Source organism: Melanotaenia boesemani, chromosome 17 (assembly GCF_017639745.1).
Source record: "Melanotaenia boesemani isolate fMelBoe1 chromosome 17, fMelBoe1.pri, whole genome shotgun sequence".
In the NCBI taxonomy this organism is placed as follows: Eukaryota; Metazoa; Chordata; class Actinopteri; order Atheriniformes; family Melanotaeniidae; genus Melanotaenia; species Melanotaenia boesemani.
The window spans coordinates 21,607,823-21,616,441 of NC_055698.1; positions in this window are offsets into that span (position 1 = coordinate 21,607,823).

Genomic DNA, 8,619 nt, shown 5'->3' on the forward strand with positions numbered 1-8,619 from the left:
TCATTTCTGCTGGTAATAATCACACAGTTTCCTTTTCAAATTCGCTTTTATCATTAGCAGGGCAAAAAAAAAAAAAAAAAAAAAAAAACACTCAAACAGCCTTTGAGGTATTTAATCATAAGACTTCTAAATAGTGCAACTTAAGCTTAAAATGGTTTGCCATAATCAAAAGATTAAGATAAAGAGAGGACAGTGGCTTCCAGTTAAAGTATAGAGCCTTTTAGATTAAAAATGCATGAATCCCTTACATAATAAATACAGAATAGAAAGCTCATTAATTCCATGCTTTAAGAGGGAAACTTTATCTGGATAATGTTTGACTAGAAATAAAAGGATAAATGTCAGCACACATGGTCTAACTTTGCCTTTGATATTTTTAAATTTCAGTTTAATATCCTCCACTTCAGTGATCTTTTTTATCCATCCCTTTGAGTCTTAAAGACTCCCCCCACCCCTTTCTTTGACATTAAAATACTGTCATCGCTATTTGTATGGTGGAAACCTTGTTTGACTGGAATGTTGTTTCATCTTGAATTCGGCGCAGCCTTTCCCATGGGAAGGACATTGAGGAAACTTTAGTCTCATCGAGGGAATCTGCAGATGTTTGTAAATATGCAAGCAGCCGCTGAAACCCAGGAGGACTTGCCCTTCAAACACTCTGATGCTGAGTGTTTATTGAAGTGGGTTTCATGGGAAACCATGGTCCCTGGGATTGCCCTGTGGATGTATTTTGGAACACAGTCTGTGGTGTGTCATCAGGACTTGAGTTTCCTTGATTCATCCGGATCTTTAAGCTCCAGCTCACACTGAGCTGACTGTTAAAAAGAGAGTAAATGTCAGTTCTAAAACTATATTTGAATCATTGATCCAATGGGCAGTAATATATACAGAAGCTTCATACTTTAGGATTGTTAAAAATAACTTAAAAGGTATTTAATTTGATCCACTGGTCTGGGTTTTTCTGGTTAAAAGCAGATTATTTTTGTGACACAAAACTAGCACTGACATGGTTGTAGAAACTCCCTTTAGATTACATGTTATTTCGTTGTGCAGGCTGATGGTACAACACCTTTAATACACTGCTCATAAGTGCAACATAAAGCTGTCCTTATCCTGAAAAAATAGCTCTAAAATAGTATTACCTCATGAGATATTTCAATGTCATAATATAATGGTCTTGGGACTGAACTCAATACCAGAATGTTTTGAACAGTAGCTCATTAATAAGTCCCTTCCTCATGCAGGTCTAGCTTCGGGTTGAGGTTTCAACATCCCTGATCCAGGCATATATGAGTGCCCAGATGTACTGTTATCACGACCCAAGACAGACACAGTTCCTGACAGAATTAGCTGATTAGTGCCAGGATAATAGATGCCATCGTGCATCCAATAATGCAGAGCAACAGGGGTTCTTCAGCTGAGAAGATGGTGACAAATAAGGATGCAGTACGAAAATCCACAATATAGTTGCTCTGCTATACATTTAAGCTGGAATCTTTAAACTTGATCATGTTTTGATACTGTTTTTCCCCACACTGGAACTTTATTTCTTGCATTTTATCTATTTTATTTTAGCTTTTTCTTTCTGTTTTTATTTAATTAATTTTTGTTTTAATGCACTTGTTTTGCTTTCTGCACCCTGCTGTAATGTTTTATGTAAAACACTTTGAATTGTCTTGTACATGAAATGTGCTATACAAATAAATTTGCCTTTGCCTTTAGTTGTTTTAGTGAAAAGTCATTCCTCTGTGGCCCCATTTTGAGTAGCTGTTACCTTAGCTTCTCAACAGATTTGCTCCCTGATTCTCCAAACCGAGAGCATGCTGACAGCTGTCTACAGCAGGAAAGAAACTGATTACTGATAAGTTTGTCAAACAACCTTTCTTAAAAAAGAAATCCAGCAATAGAAATGGTGCCCCATTGTAGTAAAATATGAGGGGTGAAGCTGCGTAGCAATAGAGCACATGGTAAAAATAATAGTGGATATACAACAAAGTGCCAGTATTTGCCACTTAGCTGGTCAAATTTACTGGACCAGTAAGAACCAGAACCCGCCTGTTCCCTAATTCCAGGATTTTCATTGCACCACATTTTGTTGTTGGAAGTCTCCATGGCTACATTTAGTATATTACTCTTGGAAATACGCCTGCTTTTTTTTTTTTTTTTTTTTTTTTAGCAGTTTTCTTTGTAAAACTGACACTAAATTTTATTGATTTTAGATATTTTTTCATTGTTTTGGAGTACATGGACCATATAAAAACATGTAGTTCCAGAGTTTGTGCTGACCAGTACTTAGTAAACTTTATTCAGTTTTACACTTTACATTCATCGTTAGGTTCACTTAACTGAATGACTTGGATGGGCTTAAAAAAATGACTGACTTATCTTGGGTTTATTTGTTGGGAAAAAAAATAAATTTATGTTTATTTTTATTCATGCAGAGAAGACATGCAATGCCTAATTTTTTTCTGGTCAGTATGCAAGAAATTCTTTGATTTACTGCATTTGTTCCTTCACAGCATCAGAAACCTCGATTACATTTGGGTGTAACTGTATCCACTGCAACATTAAGGAGCCATATTGAAACATTTATTGAGGGCAGAGCAACTAAATCTTTTCCCTCTTTGCTTAAATGATCCGTTCCCTGTAATCTGGGTTTCGTTAATGGCCAAACTATCATCTTCATCATCTACTCTCTGCACTGCTGAACCACAGTAGTTACAGGCTGGAGACCAATAACAGGATAAGACTTAAAATGGTTTAACTTTACAGAGCAGATCGCAGTCCGATTCCTGTTATAGCAAACCTGTGGTTAAAACGATCCAAATGGTAAATGTGCGACAATGTTATTCATGCAAAGAGATGGTTTGCATGCATTGTGCAAGGATATGTTTAGTTATTGGTTTCCTTTTCTACATTTTCAGTTCTAAGGTTTTGCATATCAGGAAATAATTAAAAACAAAATCTGCAGGTCCTTATCAGGTCTTAAAATAAGGCCAAACAACCTTTACAACAATTATTGAGCATATATATATATATATACACACACACACATATTTAATACTCTTATTTCCTCCACTGACAGGTAGCATTAAGCCTTTGTATTGATTTGCTGTGGTACCATGCATTGTGACCAAACTTCTGAGTTTGTTCTACACTGTTTCTGCATTATGACTTAGTTTGTAAACAACATGTTGTGTGTTGTTCATATGAGGTTGTATTGACCTAATTATCAGAGCTGGTTACAATCAGTTGAATATTTTAAATCATGTCCTGATATGCAATGCCTTAAACTGAAGAAGAGTGTACTTTTTTTTTTACTGTATTTTATGTATGACATACTTTTCAAAGTTACATGTTGACATCAGTGTCTAATTTCACCTGATGTCTTCTGCTTCTTCACCACACATGAAACAGGATGTTGCCTGTCACACAGAAAGAAGAGTCACATGCTACAGTATTTGTTCACATGCCCCCCCACCCCCACCCTCCTTGTGAAGTGTTTTTTCTAAAACATCTTGGCGCAGTTTTGGACACCTATTCATACTCTGTCTGAGAACAATAGCCTTAAAAGCGTTACTAAAGGTTGTAACCTTTGGGGTTTTTAGAGTAAACCCTCCCTTCCTTCACAGCTTCTGACAAATGCTGGGAGAGATAAGTGGTGGGAGAAGACAGAGGGAGGCTGTTGTGACACCACGAAGACTGTATTGTGTAGGAGCGTGTGTGCTATTTTGTGTGACGATCTAACCATGCTTCTGATGTTAATTGTGTCTGCCTGAGCATGCAGACAAAGCCACATGCATGTCATGCTGAAGTCAGGCGTTCAGAAACTGTGGTAGAGTGTTTGCATCAAACAAAAGGTTATTGGTGCTCTATATCTGACCTGAATTCTTGCTCATTTGTGGGTTTGTGATTGTTGAAATGTTGCTGTATGCTCGTTATATTCCTCCTACAACTTCATTGTGTGAATACCTCTAAATATTTTTTAGCTGTCTACCTTTAGGGATGTTATTGTTTTCATTGTGGTGCAAGATTTTTATCAGTCAATGATCGTTTCAGACGAAACTTGCCAAAAGCTCGCTTTGAGTGCAACATAAGTACAGTTTCATCAACATTTTAGCTTAAGCAATACTTTGGTTTATAACCAAATGCCTGCATAACTCATTAAATTTCCATCATCCACAGAAGTTTTATCTTTGTTGCTATACATCTGCTCACTGATAGATACCCTGCAGTGAAAATATAGCAACAAAATGTTAACACCTTGCACCTTTTCAAGCTTTTCTGTGTAAAAGACCTCAGAGATTTAAAGAAAAAAAATTCCTGACAGAGCCAATTATCCAAGCAGCAGCTCCACCTGAGCAGATGGGCTCTGCTTGGTTTCTTGGTTCTCTGCTCTCTTTACCTTCACTTGCAAACTTGATATCACTTTTCTGCTTCTCCTCCTTCCTTTCTACTGTCTTAACTCATCTCAAGTCCTTAGAAAACCCTTGAAAACTGCACAATATTGTGTCTTGAGCAGTTTGACTTTAATACTGTGAGAAATGAAGTGAGCTCTCTGGGGCAAAAGTGGTATCTAAAGGACTGTAGTGGTACATCCTGAGGTACATTCACCTTGCAGACTGACATCCAAAAGAGGCACTGTGAGTAAAAAATAAAACTTTCATTCTTCTGTTGCACAGGCAGAGCAGACAAGTTTGCGTTCCCTTTCGCTCTGTTGTGCAAAGACATATGTGCAATTGCAGAACTCCTTTGGCATTAGCTGCATGGACGTATGTTTGACCTGTAACAATGCAGGAGCAATTAGATCTCCACTACTGGGCTGACAAGTGTACCAGGTTCCTAAAGACTTCAAGGTATACTGATTGAAGGTGACTTGAAGAGATGAATTCTGTGCTTAGTTTTTTGTTGAGATGCTTTCCTCCTGCGACTTTCAACAACAAAGATACTCCTAAAGCTTTAGTGTGTGCCATTCAGAGTGAAAAAAAGGTAATGTAATACTTAGAGTTATGTTTTTATCATTGTAAAAATGGGTGAAAATCAATATGAATACATCTGCTATGTTCTACCAGCATGTTACTAGAGTCATCCAGAGGATGCAAGCCCATATGGTTTGAAGGGGACTGTTCAGTGCAGTGTTATGCATTCTACACAACACCTGCCAATTAGTCAAATGTAGATTAGATTAGATTTGGTTGTTTGCAGTGCTATCACTACATTTCCCTAGATCACTATTCCATGATGTATCGTATGTCCATCGCCTGCACGCTTACTTTAGCATGTGTGGTGTCTTTTGTAAGTTACAGACTGCCTGAACAAAGTGCAGCTGAATGAGGAGTGAAATCTAAATGAGGTGACGCGTAGAAGGAAAAGTAGTGGTGATTGGATGGTGTGAAGAACAAGGTTAATTACCTTAGGTGACAATATTGATGATCAAACATTTAACCTTTTCAAACTTGAGCTCCCTCAAGAGGGGGGCATGGAAAACAGATAACCAAACTGTCCCAAAATGGCCTCTTTGGAGACCTCCCCTAAACTGTCTGTACTAAAACCTCTCTGATTTAGTTTTGTATTAGAGTTGGCCTTTGCAGAGATCATTTTAACATATTGTACTATGATTTAGTTTAGAGCTGCATCATTCCCAGTGGATATTCATATTCATCCTGAAAGTGTTTGTTTGATGTTTTTTTCAAGCAAGCCTGAAACCTTTTTCATTTGTGCTATGTGCCATCTTCATTTATTCAAGTGTTCCCTTTGCTATGACTCCAAAGGATTCAAATCGACCTTGTGGTGTCATAGATATACTGATTTATTTATGGGTATCCAAATTTTGATCAGAGGTCTAAAAACAGGCACAGGGCTTTAAGGGTTTAATTGATGTTGTAAAGTAAAATCAACTAAGGTTTAAAGTATATCATTTTAAATGTGTTAGGAGCACAAAATGCTTTTGTTCCTTGCTTCACGAGAAAAAGTTGTTTAAGACTTAATTTTGAACCTCATTTCAAACTAAAAACTTTTTTCTCTCCATCACTTGAAGCTTGTTTGATTTTGATTGTCAAAAAAGGGCTTAAAAAGGCTGAAATCTCACACAGGACACCTTTCATAACATCATTTCAAAGGGTTAAAAATCAAGCCTGATTAACTTAGTGAGAGAAATGTAAAAATATCGGATCATGATTTAATATTCCTGCCTTCCTCCCGTTAATCTCCAGTTACTAGTCAGTGTGTGGGAGAGATCTTACAAGAAATGTGATTTCACTCGATGCAAATTTAAAAAAAAAAGATGTGTAGGAGAGGCACCACACTTCTGCTACCATTATTTACATACAGAGGCGTACAGCAAGGTGCTAAGAGACTGACGTCTCTGAACACCTTTGTACTCTTCAACGTGCAGTGTTTGTTTTCCATCGGCGTTATCTTGAGGCATGTGTTCAGAGATGTGTTATCAGGTTGCTCTGTTTGCTTCTTTGCACGGCCAAAGCCGTTTACAGCAATGCCAAGCACCTGCTTTTGAGCATAATACCACTCATGAAGTTTGCCTGGAGCTTGTTTATCTGTGTTTGTGCAATAAGGTGGAAGAGAAATGATCAAAGGCAAAGAAACAGTGAAAAACTTGTGCAGGAGAGGAAGCTAACAGTAACAGAAAAGGGCATTCTAAATAAAAGTGTGTGTGTGTGCGTTTCCTGATGAACTGAGGCAGATAAAACTGTAAAGTTATATATATTTATAAAGGTGTTTTTGTTTGAATGTTGCAGTCAGTGAGCAGGATGTTTTGACCCTCACATGCGCTGAGGGGAGTGGGCAATGGCCGTTTTGGGTCCACAGTGCCGTCGGATCTCCACCTTGTGGCTTGGTTTCCACCATGCAGTGGTGAACGTTGTACAGAGTTCAGTCTACAACAAATGCACACAAACATAAACACAACCGTCCACACCCACTGACTTAGAGCCAAAAGCAGAAAAGGAAAGAAGACGGTGAATTGGGATAAACAACATCAACCCTAAACATGCAGACCAGAAGATTTCAAAGTGTAGCTCCTCTCAGATAAAACACACAAATGATAACAAACTGGCACATGAAAGCACCCACAAGCATGCTGAACCAGTTATTTTCAGTTCCTTTTCAAAATGTGCCAAGTTTCACACAACTTTTCAAATACTTCTTTTCTCTGCTATACTGAAAATAAGCTAAATTTAAAAAATAAAAAGTCTGTCGAGAAAGTTCAGTGAGCCGGAGGAAGGCAAAGTTCTGTACTGAGAGTTATGAGCTCTGGGGTCACAGGGTCAGAACTGAAACCTGACATCATGGCTGGAGCACGCAGAGCAAAAACACGTGTCTGCAAAGCCCCTGCAATAGACGGGAAATTTATGGGTGTTACAGTGGACTTAACCTCTACATGTGCTTAATAAAAAAAAAGACGAAGAAGAAAACCTATGTGGTGAGAGGAGACTCTCACAGCTTCTTATGTCATCCTTGACAAACTGAGTCTGGAAACTCCAGAAAAGTATGTAGCAGAAGAATGTAATTTAAACATGGAGTGGATACTTGCAGTAGTTTGTAGTGTGTGAAAAGTGCAATTCTGGGTTTAAATAAGACCAGAAGAGCTGACAGTTCTATATAAGAGGTCTGATGTCTTACTTTTTGGGGTGTTTGCATATATGTTTACATATTTGTGTGAATGCTTTTAAGCATTCACACTATAGTTTTCCTGTTTTTCTTTATTATTATTATTCTTCCGCCGTTTTTCGGCACGCTATAACTTCAGCTAGCTTCAGCCAATTTCAACAATTTTGGTATCAAAACGTTCAGCTCGTTCAGGAGAGGGGTGCTTGTATTCAACTTTTTGATATCTGTTCAACTTTTCAAGTTATTGATCATTTATTGATTTTCTGCTCCCATTGAAATGAATGGCATTTCAGCTCTTCAGCCTTCAACTGCTTCAAAACTTCCACCTCTTTCAACTCCTACTACTTCTACATACTTTCAGCTAGAAACACCATTCAAACTTTAAACAACTCACAAGGGATTGGGCTATTAAACTTGTATTCAACTTATTGATATCTTTTAGCATTATTGATTTGTGGCAGTTTCAAAATCAATAACTTTTAGAATGTTCACTCCACTCTCTCCCACTCTAGCCCTCACTCTAACCTTTCAGCATGTTCCACTACTCCAAACAAATTCTCATAACTCCTACAACTTTCGTCGTAGAGACATAAATTATACATCAAAACGGAGGAATTTTAGTTGGCTTCGAACAGAACCAAGAATGACAGAGCTGGGATTTACAGATTTTTAGCTATGCCTCTCCAAGCGAGGAAAAGTCTACTTTTGCTCCCATAGACTTCCATTAAAATCTGGATTCTAAGAGGAAAATGCATTTCTCATGTGTTTTTAACTTGTCACCATTTAAATTCTGTTCACATTACAGTAAAATAAACCACATCCCTGCGTTCCCCAGACCCTCCTGGCGCTCACGGTGAAAAAATTATTTGGATAACTCTTATAGTTTTCTTTTAATGAACAGTTGTTCAGGAGGTGCGCAAAGTGATTGGAACAGTGCAGCTCTGCTCTCTGCTTGTCAGCTAAGTGAGGGGCCGTTGTCATGACGACTCACTG